Here is a 20,146-nt window from a genome sequence, read left to right on the forward strand (position 1 = left end):
TTTATGTTCATAAGATTTATCGCGCGCTGCAAGACGCTAATTTGCAAGTTCAACTTTGTCCGACGGTCCAATACAAAGTGAAAGGAAGGCAATTAAGTGCCACACTCGAGGCCACGCGAGCCGTTAGGACCGTAAATAAAGGAAGTGAACGAACCTGATTGTATCTGTCTGGACCAGGTCCAGGTTCAGCCTTCAACACAGCGATAAAACCAGCTCCGGTTAGACCTAATGAAAAACTCAGTGTTAAATATCACACTGGTTATAACATAAATCACAATGAATATAGTGAAATCCACAACATTTACGGTCCACATTTCTAATGTTAGTTTTGGGGCTGATAACCACTGATTAGGCCTACGTCCATTCGATAACTTTCAAAACGGGTGCAAAGGAAAAACAGCACCACAACAAATTGATTGTATCAGGTGTCAATATAACGTGTGTTTGTATCAGGTGTCAATATAACGTAGGACAGAATGTTTCTGTCCTACCTTGGCTGTCCCGGCTGCGTCTCCTGAGAGCAGGAGGATATGAGCTCCGTCTCTCTACCGCGCCCCTTAAAGCTGAGCTGGGAGGGGTCACATAATTTCCCAAGAAATGCTCTGGTTTCTCTTTCAGGTAAAAGGCATGCGTCATGGTGATGATACTTCAGTAAATATTGTTTCAGAGTCTTTGTTCTTTTCCTCTAATACAGGGGTTCTAAACCTTTTCTCTTCAAACCCAAAAGAGACATTCATAAACTATTGATAAAGAATACAATAGTTTATTCAATGCATTTAATAAGAATATGAAATGTATTATCTAATGATGAAAGTACATCACAGCCGCAATCCAATGTGCTGATGTGCATGTTAAGTTCACATAAACGAGAGAGAGAGAGAGAGAGAGAGAGAGAGAGAGAGAGAGAGAGTAATATATAAGCTTTTTTTTCCATTCAGTGTATTGTCTTGCCACCCTGCTTTTCCTGTATGCAAATCAAGCCAGCTGCACATTAATAGCGTGTGTGTCCACAGTCCGCCTCTTTCGTTCATTCGCACTTGGCCGTGACAAGACCGATAACACTTACACTTACAAATTACATTTATTAGCGTAGCGATCCGTTTTCTGTATTAATGTTATTTCGTCTTTGACAACATGAACGCAAATGTTTTTTTAAACCCGCTTTAAACACTCAGTTTACTAGCTAAATTTGATTAAACAATTAAATACAATACAAATATAAAGTAAAAACAAGTGTTATCAAGCGATCCGTTATCTGTATTATGTTATATCTTCTTTGGCAACATGAGCGGGTTTCAAAAAACATTTGCGCTCATGTTGCCAAAGACTAAATAACATAATACAGAAAACGGTTCGCTAGATAACACTTGTTTTTACTTTATATTTGTATTGTATTTAATTGTTTAATCAAATGTAGCAAGTAAACTGAGTGTTTAAAGCAGGTCAAGGACGAAATAGCACAATACAGATAACGGATCGCTAGATAGAAGGTTCGCAAATGTTCGTGAACCTTTCACGTCATTCGACGCGATCGTCCGTTGCCAGGCAACGCACGACGCGATCATCTGTTGCCAGGCAGGTTTGGAATGGTTTACGTATGGATGACGTGCCCGGTACAAATTTGGCACCCTGTACAAATTTGGTGTGACAGCGGTGTCACGTTAAAATTGTACCGGGGGCGAAAATTGTACCGGCCTACGTCATCCATAGTAATCCATTCCAAACCTGCCTGGCAACAGACGATCGCGTCGCCCGTGATCGCGTCGAAATGACCTGGAAGGTTCTTGAACATTCGCAAACTCGTTCATTGAGCGCGACAAGACAGATAACACTTATTTTACAATTTACATTTATTAGCGTTCCTAACTTTATATTTGTATTGTATTGCATTGTATCTATTTCCCTACACAGTAATAGCTAAATGTTATGGGGATAACGTGAATAATAATAATTAAAAACATTTACCAGTTAGTAAATGCCTGCTCACCGATCCAAATATCTATCTATCTATCTATCTATCTATCTATCTATCTATCTATCTATCTATCTATCTATCTATCTATCTATCTATCTATCTATCTATCTATCTATCTATCTATCTATCTATCTATCTATCTATCTATCTATCACCTATAATCTATTCTCTAAATTTAATTAAGGAAATTAAACAAGCTAGCTAGACTATGATACACATTAAACACTCAGTTTACTAGCTAAAATCGATTAAACAATTGAATGCAATACAAATATAAAGTAAAAACAAGTGTTTTCTAGCGACCCGTTATCTGTATTATATTATTTCGTTTTCGGCAACATGAGCGCGATTGAAACCTGCCTGGCAACAGACAACCCCTTACGAAATCTGTTGTCCGTTGCCTGGCAACGAACAACTGATGACGTAGGCCGGTACAATTTTCGCCCCCGGTACAATTTTTACGTGACAGCAGCGTAGAGAGAGAAGGCAAAAAAGTTATCTTGCGGCTAAAACGACGACAACACACACTGCGGCTTCCCAGCATCTTCCTCTCTAATGCCAGATCAATCGCAAATAAAATGGATGAACTAAAACTACAGATTGCAGCAAACAAAATAATCCAGGACTGTTGCATTCTGCTGATAACGGAGACCTGGCTTCACTCATCCATACCGGACACGGCTATCGAAATAACAGGTCGTACAGCCCACCGCTACGACAGGAATAGCGACTCCGGTAAGAACAGAGGAGGAGGTTTATGCATTTATGTGAACAACGATTGGTGCACCAACATTATTACCATCGATAGCCATTGCTCCCCTGACTTGGAGTATTTGACCATCAAATGAAGGCCCAAGTATCTTCCATGGGAGTTTACTGTTGTCATGGTTACGGTTATTTACATAGCACCGAATGCAAATGCTAACTCCGCCCTCAGTCAGCTGTACAACGCCATTAGCCTTCAGATAAAACACTCATCCAGAGGCATTGCATCTCATAGCAGGCGACTTTAATCATGCTGATCTCAAAGTAGTGCTTCCCAAATTCCATCAGCACATAAACTGTGCTACCAGGGGACGAAACACTCTGGACAAAGCCTACTCAAATATCAAGCATGGTTACAAGACTAAACAGCTACCCCACCTGGGAACATCTGATCACATGTCCCCCTGCTTCTGATTCCAGCATACACCACAATTTGGAAAAAAGCCCCCCCAGTAACTCGGACTGTTAAAACCTGGCCTGATGATGCACAGCAGCTGCAGGACTCTTTTGGAAATACCAACTGGGCCATTTTCAAAAATCAGGACTTGGAAGAGTACACCTCCACCGTACACCGTACTCCATGCTATATCAAGCATTGTGTTGACACTGTCACTGTGGACAGGCGCATCCGGATGTATCAAAACCAAAAACCCTGGATGACAAAAGACGTCCAGACCCTGCTGAAGGAGAGGGACACCGCCTTCAGGTCTGGAGATGTGGTACATTACAGCGTGGCCAGAACCTGCCTGAAGAGAGGCATCAGGGAGGCCAAGACAGCATATAAGAGGAAGATTGAGGACCACTTCAGCAGCAACAACTCAGGCCAGGTGTGGCAGGGGGTCCAACACATCACAAACTACAAGTCCAGCAACCTCACAGCAACCAACGGTGATGCCTCGCTATCTGAGGAACTAAACTGCTTCTTTGCCCGCTTCGAGGCAGAGACACTGGAGGTGGCTCCATCACATCCACGAGCCCCCAGCAACGACATCTTCACAGTGCAGGCACATGAGGTGAGGCGCACACTACGGCAGTGACTCCTAGGAAAGCTGCTGGACCGGATGCTGTGACGGGGAGAGTGCTGAGAGACTGCGCTGACCAACTGGCTGATGTCTTCACTGATATATTCAACCAGTCCCTGTCCCAGTGCAAGATCCCACCCTGCCTGAAGTCCTCCACAGTCATTCCTCTACCAAAAAAGACTACTGTCAGCAGCCTCAACGACTACAGACGAGACTTCTCACCAAACTAATGGACTTGGATCTTTCACAACCAATCTGTTATTGGATCAAAGACATTCTGACACAGCGCTCCCAGAGAGTTAGAGTAGGTCCCCCAGGGCTCCAGAGTGCGCCTAATTTGGGCGGACATGCGCCTAGAATTCGGGGTAGTGCGACCAAATATTTTATTTGGGCGCACCGGTGCGACTGAAATTTTATCTGGTATAATTATTATTATTTATTTTTTTACAGAGCAGTCTATTCATAATATTGTAATAACCACGAAAGAGGCAGTAAATGAAGTATTGATCTTGGAACACGCAAGACCGGTCACAATAGAAACGCCGGTAAACAAACCCGCGAAGCCCAATCCAGGGGCCTGTACTACGAAGCTCGATTAGAGCTTCGTATTACAGCTAACTTAAGCATTTTTTTACAATTAATATAAAATAAATAAATAAACGTATTATGCTCCTTGACCTTTTGACCTCAAGATATCAAACCAACTGTATAACACAGATAATAATAACCTCCATGTGCCACAAGGCTTATTTTTCAAATACATAATTTAAGCAATTTCCAACAATTAACATAAAATAAATACATAAACGTATTATGCTCCTAGACCTTTTGACCTCAAGATATCAAACCAACTGTATAACACAGATAATAATAACCCCCATGTGCCACAAGGCTTATTTTTCAAATATATAATTTTAGCAATTTTTTACAATTAATATAAAATGTATAAATAAACGTATTATGCTCCTTGACCTTTTGACCTCAAGATATCAAACCAACTGTATAACACAGATAATAATAACCCCCATGTGCTACAAGGCTTCTTTTTCAAATATATCATTTAAGCATTTTTTTACAATTAATATAAAATTTATAAATAAACGCATTATGCTCCTTGAACTTTTGACCTCAAGATGTCAAACAAACTGTGTAATACAGACAATAATAACCCCCATGTGCCACAAGGCTTGTTTTTCAAATATATAATTTCAGCATTTTTTTACAATTAATATAAAATGTATAAATAAACGTATTATGCTCCTTGACCTTTTGACCTCAAGATATCAAACCAACTGTATAACACAGATAATAATAACCCCCATGTGCCACAAGGCTTGTTTTTCAAATATATAATTTCAGCATTTTTTTTACAATTAATATACAATTTCTAAATAAACGTATTATGCTCCTTGACCTTTTGACCTCAAGATATCAAACCAACTGTATAACACAGATAATAATAACCCCCAGGTGCCACAAGGCTTATTTTTCAAATATATCATTCAAGCAATTTCCAACAATTAACATAAAATAAATGCATAAACTTATTATGCTCCTAGACCTTTTGACTTCAAGATATCAAACCAACTGTATAACACAGATAATAACCCCCATGTGCCACAAGGCTTATTTTTCAAATATATAATTTTAGCAATTTTTTACAATTAATATAAAATGTATTAATAAACGTATTATGCTCCTGGACCTTTTGACCTCAAGATATCAAACCAACTGTATAAGACAGATAATAATAACCTTCATATGCCACAAGGCCTATTTTTCAAATATATCATTTTAGCAATTTTCTACAATTAATATAAAATAAATACATAAACTTATTATGCTCCTTGACCTTTTGACCTCAAGATCTCAAACCAACTGTATAACACAGATAATAATAACCCCCATGTGCCACAAGGCTTACTTTTCAAATATATATTTTATAAATATATATTTTATCATGTGGGTAGTATGGAACATGCCAAGTTGAAACAGTAAATTTTCACTTCTCATGTATAACTGCTTGCAAGGCGGATCTTGTCAGTAATTGTTGTGCCTACACCGTACCGACAGTCCGTTCTATCTCTGGCTCATGAACATCTCTGGTCTGGTCATCTAGGTATTACAAAAACCTATGACCGAGTGTTGCGACAGTTCTTCTGGCCAGGTTTGAAGCGAGATGTGTCGTTGTTTTGCCGTACATGCCATGTATGTCAGGTCACGGGGAAGCCTAATCAGGTTATAAAGCCTGCGCCTCTTCACCCGGTCCCAGCTATAGGGGAACCGTTTGAGCATGTACTTGTGGATTGTGTTGGCCCTCTGCCAAAAACGAAATCCGGTAACCAGTTCCTGTTGACCATAATGTGTGTAGCTACCCGGTACCCTGAGGCGATCCCTCTTAGGAGCATAACAGCTCAGTCAGTAGTAAAGGCCCTGATCAAGTTCTTTTCTACTTTCGGGCTCCCTAAGATCGTGCAAACCGATCAAGGCACCAACTTCCTTTCGGGTATTTTTGAACAGGTTCTAACATCACTGTCTATATCACACAGAATCTCGAGTGCTTATCACCCGGAGTCACAGGGCGCGCTCGAAAGATGGCATCAGACGTTTAAGTCAGTGTTGCGGAAATATACCATGGAGAGTGGTAGGGAATGGGATGAAGGAGTCCCTTTGGCTTTATTTGCAGTTAGGGAAATAGTGCAAGAGTCACTAGGATTTAGTCCAGCAGAGCTGGTATTTGGTCACACAGTGAGAGGCCCTTTAAGAATGTTGAGAGACCAGCTAACTGGCGAGAGTTCGCCCACCCAGCAAAACGTTCTGACCTACGTGAGTCGCTTCAGAGAACGACTGCACGAGGCTTGCAGTATCGCTAGGGAAAGTCTCTCTGTTGCACAACAGAGTATGAAGCGGCATTTCGATAAGAAAGCACTTCCGCGGTCTTTTCAAGCAGGTGACTTGGTTTTAGTGTTGCTGCCCATTCCAGGTAGTTCAATGAGTGCACGATTTTCAGGACCTTACACTATTGACAGGAGTTTGAGTGAGACTGATTATGTAGTCAGAACCCCTGATAGAAGGCGGAAAACCAGAGTGTGTCACATTAACATGTTGAAGAAGTACTACACTAGAGGCGACGCTCAGCTTGAGACATGCAGTGCGCCTCTTGTAGCCACTGTTGCGGCTGCGGTGTCAGTAGCTGTGAGCCCTACGGCAGTGAGTGATGAGGATGGCCTGAGTTTGCGCAATGCCGAGCAACAGACCCCTCGGTTGGCAAACTCAGAAATGTTGTTAAAACTACCGTCTTTAATGCATCATTTAAGCAGGGAACAGGAAGCTGACCTACTCTGCCTTATCTCTGAGTTCCCCTGTCTGTTTGGAGATGTGCCTACCCGCACTACGGTGTTAGAGCACGACATAGATGTGGGTGAGTCCAGACCGATTAAACAGTACCCATACAGAGTAAATGCCTACAAGAGATCTCTGATGAAGAAAGAGGTTGATTATTTATTGGAACATAATTTTGCACAGCCCAGCTCTAGCCCATGGAGTTCTCCGTGCTTATTAGTTCCAAAGCCTGACGCGACTGTCCGATTCTGTACAGATTATCGGAAGGTAAACAATTTCACTGTGCCGGACTCTTTTCCTATGCCCCGCGTAGATGATTGCGTGGATACCATAGGATCAGCTCGCTTTGTAACAAAGTTAGACCTATTGAAAGGTCATTGGCAAGTTCCCCTTTCACCACGGGCTTCTGCCATCAGTGCTTTTGTGACTCCAGATAATTTTCTACAGTATTCCGTGATGGCTTTCGGGATGCGAAACGCACCGGCCACTTTCCAGAGGTTGGTGAATATTGTGTTTAGTGGTGTGCCTAACTGTACTGCATATTTGGATGATGTGGTAATACACTCGTCAGAGTGGCCTGCTCATGTGGATTCGCTCAGAACCGTGTTTCAATGACTGGCTGATGCGTCTCTGACACTGAACCTCGCGAAATGTGAGTTTGGGAAGGCGACGGTGACCTACTTGGGTAAACAGGTGGGCGGAGGCCAAGTGCGTCCCTTGGAGGCCAAGATCGCAGCTATTATGTCTTTCCCAGTACCCACCACTCGGCGGGAGTTACGCCGATTCTTAGGAATGACAGGTTACTACAGAGGGTTCTGTAGGAACTTCTCTTCTGTTGCAGCCCCAATGACTGACTTGATCAGTCCATTGGTTAAGTTTGTATGGTCAGATCGGTGTCAAATCGCCTTTGAATGCTGCAAAGCGTTATTGTGTAATGCCCCAGTACTGAGTGCTCCTGATTTTAATAAACCGTTTGCCATTGAAGTAGATGCGAGCTGTATTGGTGCTGGTGCAGTTTTAACTCTGAGGGGATTCTGAGGGTTTGGTCCACCCTGTAGGTTTCTTTTCAAAGAAATTTATAGTAGCCAAATGCGCTACTCTACAATAGAGCAGGAGACGTTGGCTTTGCTGCTAGCGCTCCAATTTTTCGAGGTTTATGTTGGGTCCAGTGCGGAGCCCGTGGTGATTTAGACAGACCACAATACACTGGTGTTTCTTCATCGCATGCACAACCAAAACCAGCGACTTATGCGTTGGTCTTTGGTTATCACGAATTACAACCTGGTGATCCACCACAAAAAGGACACCGAGAATTTATTTGCAGATGCTCTGTCTCGTGTGTAACTATTGTGGGTCAGTAGTTACTGGGGGCAATTTTGATTGATTTTGCTTTTTATACTATTAAAGTTGGGTTTGCGGGATGGTTTGAGGTATCGTCAGCCATGGGCTGACTCTTTATGGGGGGGAGTGTTACGTACAGTGTTCTGTATGTCTTATATGTTATACATGGTATAGGCCTACATGTATTGTGTTCTGTTTTGTGTAGTATGTTTGTGTTGTTGTTCTGTCTCCTCCTCCTGTTTTCATTCTCCAAATTCTCAGATGTGCACACCTGGTCCCAATCACCAAATCACCACACCTGTTCCAGATCTCCCATCAACCATTCCCCTTTAAATAGTCCTGTGTTTGTTTGTCAGGGTTGAGTGCTTTGGTTTGAGCTGTGGCAGAGCTTTGGTTGAGCTCTGTTGGCTTGTTTTTGGAGTGTATTTACTAGTGGTTGCGAGTGCTTGCGAGTGCTTGGTTTCTTTGTTGGTTTATTGTATTGTCTTTAGTTATTACACATTTGTTTAAACCTTATTACTTTAGTTGTTAGCAGCCTACTTTCGTTTTTTCTTTGTCTTTGTTAATTATTTTGTTGTGCGCACAGGGTCAATAAGGATAGGTAAGATACCCTGGAGTTTACATATTTCATACACGTAGGTTTACCTGTTGTTAATACCCTAGGTTAGAGTGAGCACCACCCACTGTACTTTTTTGGTGCAAAGCACCTGTCAATGGGGGGGTGGGTTTTGTTATGTTATTTTCTTTGGTGCCACTGACAGTCCTTGTTGATCCCTGTGTTGCCTTTTTTGTAAATAAACACTTTATATTGAATTCACCTTTTGTCTTGGATTTTGTGTGACTGCACCCTCACTTGCCCAAACCTGTTGCCCTTATGTTGCGTCCTACTCCGAGCCACCAGGGGGCGTAACACAAATCATTTTTAGTTAATGATTTTATTACCACTTCTAAACGTTTTTAACTGAAACATGGCTGGAACAAATTAACAGTGCAACCGTTCTGATAGAGACAGCTCCTCCCAACTATAACTTTTTTGATGCATGTAGATCTGGAAAAAGAGGTGGAGGGGTTGCTGCTATATTTAAAAATGTATTTCAGGGGAAACAGATGTTATTTGGTGATTTTCCATTGTTCGAATACCTTAGTGCTGTATTTAAATGCTCCCCCAGAGTTCTCCTATTAATTATTTACAGGCCACCCACGTCTTCTGTACATTTTTTCGATGACTTCACAGAATTATTGTCTAGCATCTCCACAGAATTTGACTGTTTAGTTATAACTGGTGACGTTGATTTTCATACTGATGATTTGAATGACATGTGTGCAAATTTTTTTTTTACCGTTTTGGACACATTTGAACTGTCTCAACATGTGAAAGAGGCTACTCATTGTAAGGGGCACACTCTAGACCTGGTTATCACAAAGGGCCTCAGGGCCCTATCTTGCATCCAGCGCAAGTGACTTAGTCACTGGCGCATGTGTCGTTGCTGGTTTACAACTGGCGCAGAGCGTTCTTTTCCCACCACCGCCACTCGCCGGTAAATTAGGGATTGATCATGCGCCCCAAGGGGCGGTTCGGCGGAAGAAGGAGGCGTGTTCTGGCGCAAACGGTATTTTGCCGTTTCTGAATACCATTGCGCTACTGACCAGGAAATACCTGGTTTAAAGTCAGTGGCGCGTTGTTCAGATGCTATTTTAAGGGCGCATGCATACATGCGCATGCGATGCATACGGATTGCTTGTGCACCTCGCGCATACACTTTGCTTCTCTCATCTACCTAGCCGCACATTCTTGGTAAATTATTTCGGAAAGAACAGCTGATGCAGTGGTAATAAGTTGTACTTTTAAATCAATGCATCTGCAAACACCGTACAGCAAACACATATTTTCTTGACACAGACATCGTGTAGGCCTACATGCCCATAACTTTTAGGATTGATGAGTATTTGATCGTGAAAAACATTGTTTTACCGCGAGTGAGTGTTAAAAAGAATGAATGAATGCGGGCGCGCGTGTGTGCTCTGTTTAAACACACGCAAACTAAACACGTAACGCATAATACAATCAATGGCAATGTCTATTACCGCGGGGACACATGCATATTAGGATAGAAAACAGTGTTTATAATGTATTGCGTATATCATTAAATAGAACCACAGTTACCGCATATCATATGTTATATCATATACGTTTTCTTTGCCAACATTTATTTGAGGACTCAGTATTTCTGAAGTTGTGGAAGAAAACCCCTTATTCCATGTGTGAATTAGGCCATATTATTTGGCAATTAACTGAGCCATTTGTAGTTTGAAATTCATGTGCATCTGTCTCATCGGAGACTGCAGACGCGCTGTCAAAATATCAAATCGTCCGATTCAAATGCGCTCATGGCTCTTAAAGGGGATGGGAGCTGGCACTCTCATTGGTTTGTTGGACGTTACGCCCAAACCACACCGACGGGTAATTAGGCTGCTTCAGACCAACCCTTTTGACACTTGCGCCGCGACGCAAGTGTCATTTATCCGCCTGTAAAATAGCGATAGCGCCGTAGAACCGCCCACAAAGCTACTTGCGCTTTGCGCTTCCCACTTGCGTTTCAGACCGTTAAAATAGGGCCCTCAATGTTTCTGATCTCTCTGTGACTGATCCTTCCTTGTCTGACCACTTTTGTGTTTTCTTTAACATATCTTTTATTCCCAACATACAGTTGGGTTGACGTCGGGTTCTCCGACGTCTCTCCCTCTTGGCCTGCCCATAACAGGTTTGAATATTAAAGGGACACTGTGTAAAAATTACTCCCATCTAGTGGTACAATTGTATATTGCATTCAAACTAATAGTGCTCGCTTGTCCAAAAACTACGGTGGGCAGTATGTGCCAAGAAGCTGTGACATGACACCTACTAGGCTACCTCATCGAGTCATTCGAGTGATGATGAGGTTCGTGGACAACTGGACAAATTAGATGGACAAATCAGATCAGGTTTATTGACCAAGCATTCTTACAGACAACGAACTTGACTCCAGCAGTTGTGGACTTTCCAACATGACAAATAACTATACAGATGATAAATAACAGTAGGTCATTTAATGTCAGATTACATAAAATGTCATAACATAAAAGTTGACATAGCCTTTGGTAGTCTTGGAGTTACCGATAATCAAAACAATAATTCCCATAATGCGTGCGGCTGAGCACGCATCCTAATCAACGCATTGTAACCCGTTGATTTCAACAATGTAACAGTATTCTAAATGCCAACAATTTACATTGTAACTAACGGAATCAAATCAAAATCAAATCAAATCAAATCAATTGTCATTTTGTTGATTGAACAACAAAACGAGAAGGCGTTTCTCACGGATCAAGATCAACATACATTTCAAACAAACAAACGTCCCAATGATGAATAAATAAATAAATAATAAATAAAGTCCAGTGAGAAGATCTGGGACGCTGGTGCATTGAGCATCCTGACAGCTTGAGGTAGGAAGCTGTTCCGCAGCCTGGTGGTGGAGCATCTTAAGCTGCGATATCGTTTCTTGGAGGGTAGGAGCTGAAAGAAGCTGTTCAGTTTGTTTACGTCCACCCCGTCTCTGTTGCTTCCTCCTCCGGGCAGTTGCGGGCACGGTGTCACAGTGTCCGTTAGTATCCTGTGTTTGCGTAGTATGTCCAGATGCCAGCGAATGCCAGTGATGTTACTCGCTCTCAATGTCCTAATGTTTAATATTGTTTCCCTGTCATAAACTACGTTCGTCGTAGGACGTCTCACACTCAAACATTCAATCTCAATCTCACAGATCTCAAGAGGGGCCGCTGCGACTGTGCGCGCCGCCAGTTAGTCGCCCTGGCAACGAGTTTACTTCCTCGTCTCCTATCCTGTTCCTAATTCCTCCTCTCGATCTTCTTTTCCTCCGTATTGTCTTCTTTATCAGAGTTGTTGGTATGAAATCCAGTTGTTCGGGTGATAAATCAACTGTCTCGCAAGCGAGTTGAAGCTCCAGAAGGTCCGCTCTAGCCTAAGTGCGTCTCGGTGGATTTGGATACGTGGTGACCACAGCAGAGAATAAACCTCCATAACTTGATGAAGAATGGCTTTTGAATTCCTCCAACGCATTTGACAGTATCCATAAGTCATAAGAATATTGTCACGATTTAAACTCGACAAAAATGTGAAAAAGTAAATTAAATATGTAATAAAGTAGCCTTTCAATGACGAGTCGCTCAAACATAGCGCCCCGCATCTCGTTGCCATGAAAAACCATGTTATACATGCTTTGCTTGCACATCGCCGTTTTTTTGGCGACGATGATTCCTTCTCCTGTGGCGTGGCATAACTATGGTCTTTCAAAAAAATGCGGTGCATGTTCAAATTTGCCGGTAAAACTCGTCTTGCTAAACTAAGCTCTGTTCCACCGTCACGCTGGCTCAGAGTGAAAACGCGTTTGCAATTCCTGTACGACGTAGTGCTTTTTGACCCTCTCGGCAGCTCATAGACCGGAAGAAAATGGAAGCCTCCATGAAGCTTACCCGTCCTATGTAACCATATTGATATTAATATTAATTATTCTTCGCTCAGGAGGATAAGTGAGATTTTTGGCAGAGATAATTTTACACCAATGAGGACTTATTTATGAATGAATATGTTGATTTGAGGTAATAAATTACTCAAAATATTACATAGTGTCCCTTTAAGGGCTGCCTAATATTCGTTCGTCAGTCAGTCAGTCAGTCAGTCAGTCAGTCAGTCAGTCAGTCAGTCAGTCAGTCAGTCAGTCAGTCAGTCAGTCAGTCAGTCAGTCAGTCAGTCAGTCAGTCTGTCTGTCTGTCTGTCTGTCTGTCTGTCTGTCTGTCTGTCTGTCTGTCTGTCTGTCTGTCTGTCTGTCTGTCTGTCTGTCTGTCTGTCTGTCTGTCTGTCTGTCTGTCTGTCTGTCTGTCTGTCTGTCTGTCTGTCTGTCTGTCTGTCAGTCAGTCAGTCAGTCAGTCTGTCTGTCTGTCTTATGTGAACTTAACACACATCAGCACATTGGATTGTGGCTGTGATGTACTTTCATCATTCGATAAATACATTTCTTATTCTTATTAAATGCATGGTTTGTCGTGCTCTTTATCAATAGTTTATAAATGTAGATGTTATGGAAATTCATGATGAATTATTTTTAGGTTTGGGTCCCGGAAGACCCCAAATGTCTATTTTTGTTCTCGAAGAGAAAATCTTTGGAACCCCTGTATTAAGAACCCCTGTGATGAAGTATCATCACCATGACGCATGCCTTTTACCTAAAAGAGAATTAAAGATTAATGCCATGATCAGTGTTGACTTAAAGCATTTTAATTTGAATATTGCCCACAAGAAATCATCAGAAGAAAGAGTTAAGAACTCCAAGGTGCTTCTGGGTGGGGGAGGGGCGGATGGTGCATTGGGGCGATTTGGGCGACGCACTACCAACTGGGAGAAAGAGGATTGTTCTAGTGTTCTAGACATATAATCTGTCATCATTGTCCAATCAGAATCGTCAGATCCAAGTCGCGTTTCAAATGATCGCCTCTCTGGGCGAACTCATCTACGTGGAAAATCGGCCCAAACTTTTCTTTCAGAAAATGAGCCTTCAATGCATTTTAAATGGGGATTTGGGACTCGCCCTAACGGGCTTTCGTCATACGTAACTGAGCAAAGAGCGCAAAGGGATATCTTCGATCAAGTCACTTGCTAATTTCAACATGGCTGCTGCAATTCCGTTGCGTCTCTGAAAGAAGTTCCTTTTAGTCGACGATGCAATTCAGATAAATTGGCATTGAAACAATGAGTACCTCCGAGACCAAAATTAATAAAAAAGCGGTCACACGTCGACATTCTGTACCAGAAGCTCCAAAATAAGGTGATGCAGTCTTCATCAAAAGGGCCCTCCAGAGCTTCACAAGCAGTGTGCAGACCATTAGGTAAGATAACATTTATATTATTTAATCCTTCTCAAAGCAAAGCATTGTTATGAGAACGTTTGCATGAAAGGAGACTGTATTTGTGTCCTTTTTTATAATATATTGCCAGTGGTGTAATCTAGCATGCTTTACTCTGTGCTGGACATCCTGGTTAGGCGAGGCACAATGGATAGCTTAAAAAACAGTGTTTAACACTAACATTATGCATCCCTGCCCATTTTAAGCGGGTATACTCATCATGCCTTCAGTGTGTCTTGAACAACCACACATAAAAGGTTGCCCATATTATATTGATATTTTATCATATTTTTCTAAATGCATACTTGACTGTAGATAGATTTATGAGTGAAGTTACCAACACAATAGATAAACAGTCTTTAACACTAACATTATACATTCCTGCCCATTTTTAAGTGGGTATGCTGACATCTTTTTACTGGATAAAGTGTGAACATGTGCATCACATAGACTACAGTACTGTACACAGCCTAACAAACACATTATTGGTTTGTTTGGATTCAGAGACTCTGACCAGCTGCAAGAGCTATCAGGAACCGACAGACCAAGGACGGCTTTGACAGAAGGGGCGAAGCAGAGGCTGTCTGAAGAGGTCTGCGACACCATCCTGGCTCACACCAAAGCGAACTTGTGAGTGCTACCTTAGTACAAGGAAATATGTTTGAAAGGTACTTCCATTCATTTCCTGCTGATGCTCTGAATGCCTCTGTGAAGGCATATCCCACGCTGAACAAGGCAAAGCTCAAGACGGAACTGTCTCTGATCTATGAGAATCCTGAATCAAGGCTTGCTGTGGTGCACTGGCACTGTACCAGGTTATCATGAGCTACAACCTCCAGGAGACATTCTCTGAGACTGAGAGTTTGTTGAACATTCTCATAACTACTCCTATGACAACAGCTGAAGCTGAGAGATGTTTCTCAACTTTGAAAATAATTAAGACATTCCTGCGGAATTCAATGGGCCAGGAACGTCTGAATGCACTGGCCATGCTCTCCATGGAGAGGGAACTAGTCCTCAACATGCATGATTTCAATGAGAAAGTCATTGACCGCTATACGAGCCACATCCAATGTGTGTTTTGACTCCCGGGTGACCTGGTTGACGCGCTGTGTTGATGTTTCCAGTACTATGCAGGTACGTGAAGCAATGATTGATCCATGCGATTGTCTCCGGTTTACAACCCGTTTATTTCCTCAAGATAACACCAATTGCATGGGAATACGGAATACATTCATTGATCCTCAGTGACATAACAACACCTTCGTAGTTCTTGCGGTCAAAAACCGTATGCCCTTCCGGGGTCAAACAACAGAGGTACCCCAAATGACGTCCCCTTTACACCTGTACCCGCAATACGGCAACACCACTCAGTGGTCAACACAGACATTACAACATAACTAAAAAACAGGAAAATGGCTCTTACAGACCGCTTTGCTGCACTGAAAGAACTGTTACGACCCCTCCCTTTCGGCAGCTGATTACTTCCTGCAGGAGTTGGCTGAAAGCGAGGGTCGTTAGGGCAAGTTGCTCACACCTGGCTAGGCCTCTACCCAAGGTGATATAAGCCAGCCTGGTCTCATCGTCTCTCTCTCTCTCCTAGGCTCCACGCTGCTACAGGTTGTTGGTTCTTTAGTGCACTGCTCTAGCAAAGCCTGTGAAGGTTCCTGGATGAAATTCTCCACCAGGGAAGCCATCCTCAAAAACAAATCAGCCTAACGAGTTACAACTCTTGACTGAGACACGCCGAAAACCCAAAACCTGAGGTAACAGGTGAACAGGAGCCCCACCCCTATCCTGATGTTAACTACAACCATTAAAACTAGCTAACTAACTTGCCCTAGTCTTCGTGCAGTTAATGGTGGGGGGTACTTATGCACGCGAAACCAGCGGTGTGAAGAAGGCAACCAGAGGACTGGCAACCCTCTCCCAACCCTAGAGGTGCTCCCAAGCTAATAGCTCTACCCACCTTCGCCGCCACCTAAATTGTTCATCACGAGTCCCCTAGAGCAGGGGTTTTCAAAGTGTGAGAGAGTGAGCCCCCCCTCAGAGAAAAAAATTCAGATGCACTGGCCACCTTGGGTAGAGGCCTAGCCAGGTGTGAGCAACTTGCCCTAACGACCCTCGCTTTCAGCCAACTCCTGCAGGAAGTAATCAGCTGCCGAAAGGGAGGGGTCGTAACAGAGACTAGCAAAGTTTCAGTCCAAGTAATGTAGTCTCTCTCTCTCTCTCTGTCTCTGTCTCTGTCTCTGTCTCTGTCTCTCTCTCTCTGTCTCTCTCTCTCTCTCTGTTTCTCTCTCTGTCTCTCTGTCCCCCCCCCTTCCCCTGAGGATGGACACTGGGTTACAGCGCCCCTCACAACCGCACCCCACCACCCCACCCCTTTCAAATGTATATTGTATATAGTTCTCTGCAAACCTATGGAGGCATCATGCCTTCAGTGTTTCTTGAACAACCACACATAAAAGGTTGCATAGTATATTGATATTTTATCGTATTTGTCTAATTGCATACTTGACTGTAGATAGATTTATGAGTGAAGTTACCAACACAATAGATTGGCCGTAACACACTCACCCCTTTTAGAATCACATTCTCTCTCTCACTCTCTCACAAACACACATACAGACAGAGAGAGAATGTTAACCCAATTATTATTGATGTATTTGCACTTTTAATCTTGCTGAATTCTACAAGGCAAATAAATTAAGTTAAAACTTAGTTCCCCTGCTCCATTCGTCTTTGTAAGGGAATGTTCTATTTTGTCTTTATTATTTTGTCCTAATGCACCAGAATGCTTCATTTGTATGTGAAAATCGCAAAAAAGTCTCCGGGGGGAGGATGCCCCTAACTTTCAGCCCCCCCTAAAATAAAATTCAGCAGCCGCCACTGGAAACCGGAGCATTTCTTGTAAATGGTGTGACTTCAAATAATGACATAGCCACCCCCCCTCCTGGGTGTAGCCCACCCAGCTCAGCTTTAAGAGGCGCCGTAGAGAGACTGAGCTCTCATCCTTCTGCTCTCAGGAGACGCAGCCGGGACAACCAAGGTAGGACAGAAACATTCTCTGATAAGTTATATTGTCACCTGATACAATAGTTGTTGTGGTGCTGATTTTCCTTTGCACCCGTTTGGAATGTTATCGAATGGACGTAATCAGTGGTTTTCAGCCCCATAACTAACATTAGAAATGTGGACCGTAAATGTTGTGGATTTCACTTCATGTTTCATTGGGATTTATGTTATAACCAGTGTGATATAACACTGAGTTTTTCATTAGGTCTAACCGGAGCTGGTCTTATCTCTGTGTTGGAGGCTGAACCTGGACCTGGACCAGACCGAGACAACCAGGTGCGTTCACTTCCTTTTTTTACGGTCCTAACGGCTCGCGTGGTTTCGAGTGTGGCACTTGCCTTCCTTTCACTTTGTATTGGACCGTCGGACAAAAGTTTAACTTCTGTAAACTTTTTGCAAAATTAGCGTCTTGCAGCGCGCGATAAATCTTTTGAGCTAAATTGGATAACATAAAAAAATAGATAAACGGAAAGTTTCTGTTTCTGAATGCTCTCTCGTCTGCGCTGGAACTTGGAAGCCAACCCCCTCCCCTTCCTGAATGATCAGTGGCTGCGCGCAGTTTGTAGTGTGTGTGTGTGTGTGTGTGTGTGTGTGTGTGTGTGTGTGTGTGTGTGTGTGTGTGTGTGTGTGTGTGTGTGTGTGTGTGTGTGTGTGTGTGTGTAGGGCGGATATACGGGGGGGGGCTGGTTGGTACAGGCCCACCCAGATTGACAGTGGGCCCACCCAATCAGATTCATGAAAAATAAATAATTTTTGCATATATTTTTTTCTTCAATACATTTATAATTTAAAATATTTACAGTAGCTACCAAAAAATAATAATATTCAGAAACCCCTCTCGTACTCATTAGTTCTGTCCAGTGACGTCTTTACGCAACATCATGGTCGACGCAGACAGCGGATAGCGGTTTCGTGCACCATCAGATAGCAGCCTCAATTAGCAATGGCTAAACAGCTCTCTTTGAGTTACTTATGATGACATAATCAACTTTTTCAACTACTCCGCCTTGTGTAGAAGCTCGTGTTGGACCGGGTTTTTGTATGCTGGCCCGCCCTGGCATAATTGCTGTTTCTGAAAGTTTTTTTCTGAATATTAATTAATTCGATTCGTTTGATCCATATTCATGTTCGGGTTGTAGTCACTATAACGTGAGCTATGCAGTGTTGGATTTGTGTTTTTATTATGGGATATGAGTAAAAGGCATATTGTGGCGACTCCTATAGGGTCGAGCCGGGGATTCTGGGGATCCGAGATGCCGGTTGGGGAAAAGGGGTTTTATTGTCTTTTTGTATTGGGGTTAACGGGTTTGGGGTGTGCGGTCGGTAGAGTGTAGTTGTGTGTTTACTTGTTGTGTGTAGTGTTGTGGCAACCGTTACCGAGAGTTGCATGTATATTGGTTGGCTTATGGAGTCAGTTTCCTGCCATAATTCAAACCTGAAAAAATAAGTTTCAAAGGCTTGTAAGTCTGGGTTTGAAAACTCAACACCTTGTAAAAAAGGTTTTGCAACACTGAAAATTGAGATTATAACCTGAAAAAAATTCAAACTAAAATTCAAACATCTGTAAACATCATTTTGTGTTCTATTTTATCTTCATCATTTTCACCAACACATTTTCAAAGTTCAAACAATTTCACCAGCGCATTTGCAGAGTTTCAAATCTGGCACTGTTCTAACAGTGTATTTCATTGTTTCCCGGTTTTGAAACCTTGTAAATAGGATTCTGCAAACAGGTTCATACATTGAGAAATACGTTTTGAAAGGTATTATATTTAGTTTTAAAAACTTGTAAAGGTGTACGTTTACGCCATTGCAACGTATTTTTTCAGAACTGACTTTTCAGCACTGACTTTTCAGAGATTTGACCACACAGACGCAAGCTTTGAGACGTGAATATTGGCAGTGTTCTGTCGCGCATATGTTTTGAAACTACTGACAGTCAAGTCTGAAGAAAAAAAAAATGTTTCTGGGGGCGGGACCATTTAGCTTTAAACCTATTGGTTGCTCTCGGCTGACGTACATTCCAATCACATTCTTGTCATCGGCAGAGCACTGTCAATCACGCCCAGCCCGGTGAACGGCACGTGTACATCCTTCGTCCCTCCCTTATCCCCATGCGGGTGTTGGCGGATGGGGGAGTCTGGGCGGTGGACTGCGACGGCATGATAGTTGTCTGACCCCTTGGAATGTACTGACGTACATTACAATCACATTCGTTTCATCGGCAGAGCACTGTCAATCACGCACAGCCCCGTGAACGGCACATGTGATTGGAATGTACGTCAGCTGAGAGCAACCAATAGGTTTAGAGCTAAATGGTCCCGCCCCCAGGAACGTTTTTTTTTTCTTCAGGAGTTTCAAAACGAGTGTGCGACAGAACACTGCCAATATTCACGTGACTCAAAGCTTGCGTCTGTGTGGTCAAATCTCTGAAAAGTCAGTTCTGAAAAAATACGTTGCAATGGCGTAAACGTACACCTTTACAAGTTTTTAAAACTAAATGTTCAACCTTTCAAAACTTATTTCTCAATGTCTGAACACCTGTTTGCAGAATCCCATTTACAAGGTTTCAAAACCGGGAAACAATGAAATACACTGTTAGAACAACTGACACAGGAGGATAACCCGTCATCGTCGATGACCGAGGAAGTGATGGAAAACCCTTTGA

The 20,146-nt window shown here is 42.6% G+C and overlaps 2 protein-coding genes across 13 annotated transcripts in view; one reads left to right on the forward strand and one right to left on the reverse strand.

Annotated features, from left to right (window-relative positions):
• LOC132463690 (uncharacterized) overlaps positions 1 to 577 on the reverse strand; it is a 142,960-nt gene extending 142,383 nt beyond the window's left edge. For 2 of the 7 annotated variants that reach the window (XM_060060002.1, XM_060059997.1), the window contains exons 1-2: positions 492 to 571; positions 155 to 225 (exon numbers count right to left, since the gene is read on the reverse strand). The gene's annotated coding sequence lies outside the window, so the exon portion shown is untranslated. Of the gene's footprint in view, positions 1 to 154; positions 226 to 491 lie in introns of all 7 variants that reach the window. The other 5 variants (XM_060059993.1, XM_060059995.1, XM_060059999.1 and 2 more) reach the window with 3 other exon arrangements.
• Positions 1 to 20,146, forward strand: part of LOC132463689 (uncharacterized) — a 139,861-nt gene that overhangs the window by 105,410 nt on the left and 14,305 nt on the right. For 3 of the 6 annotated variants that reach the window (XM_060059987.1, XM_060059989.1, XM_060059992.1), the window contains exons 1-2: positions 17,353 to 17,452; positions 17,684 to 17,754. The exons of 1 other annotated variant lie outside the window; for it this stretch is intronic. The gene's annotated coding sequence lies outside the window, so the exon portion shown is untranslated. Of the gene's footprint in view, positions 1 to 17,352; positions 17,453 to 17,683; positions 17,755 to 20,146 lie in introns of those variants that run through there. 2 more of the 6 variants (XM_060059988.1, XM_060059991.1) reach the window with 2 other exon arrangements.

The sequence above is a fragment of the Gadus macrocephalus genome, chromosome 8, assembly GCF_031168955.1.
Source record: "Gadus macrocephalus chromosome 8, ASM3116895v1".
NCBI lineage: Eukaryota > Metazoa > Chordata > Actinopteri > Gadiformes > Gadidae > Gadus > Gadus macrocephalus.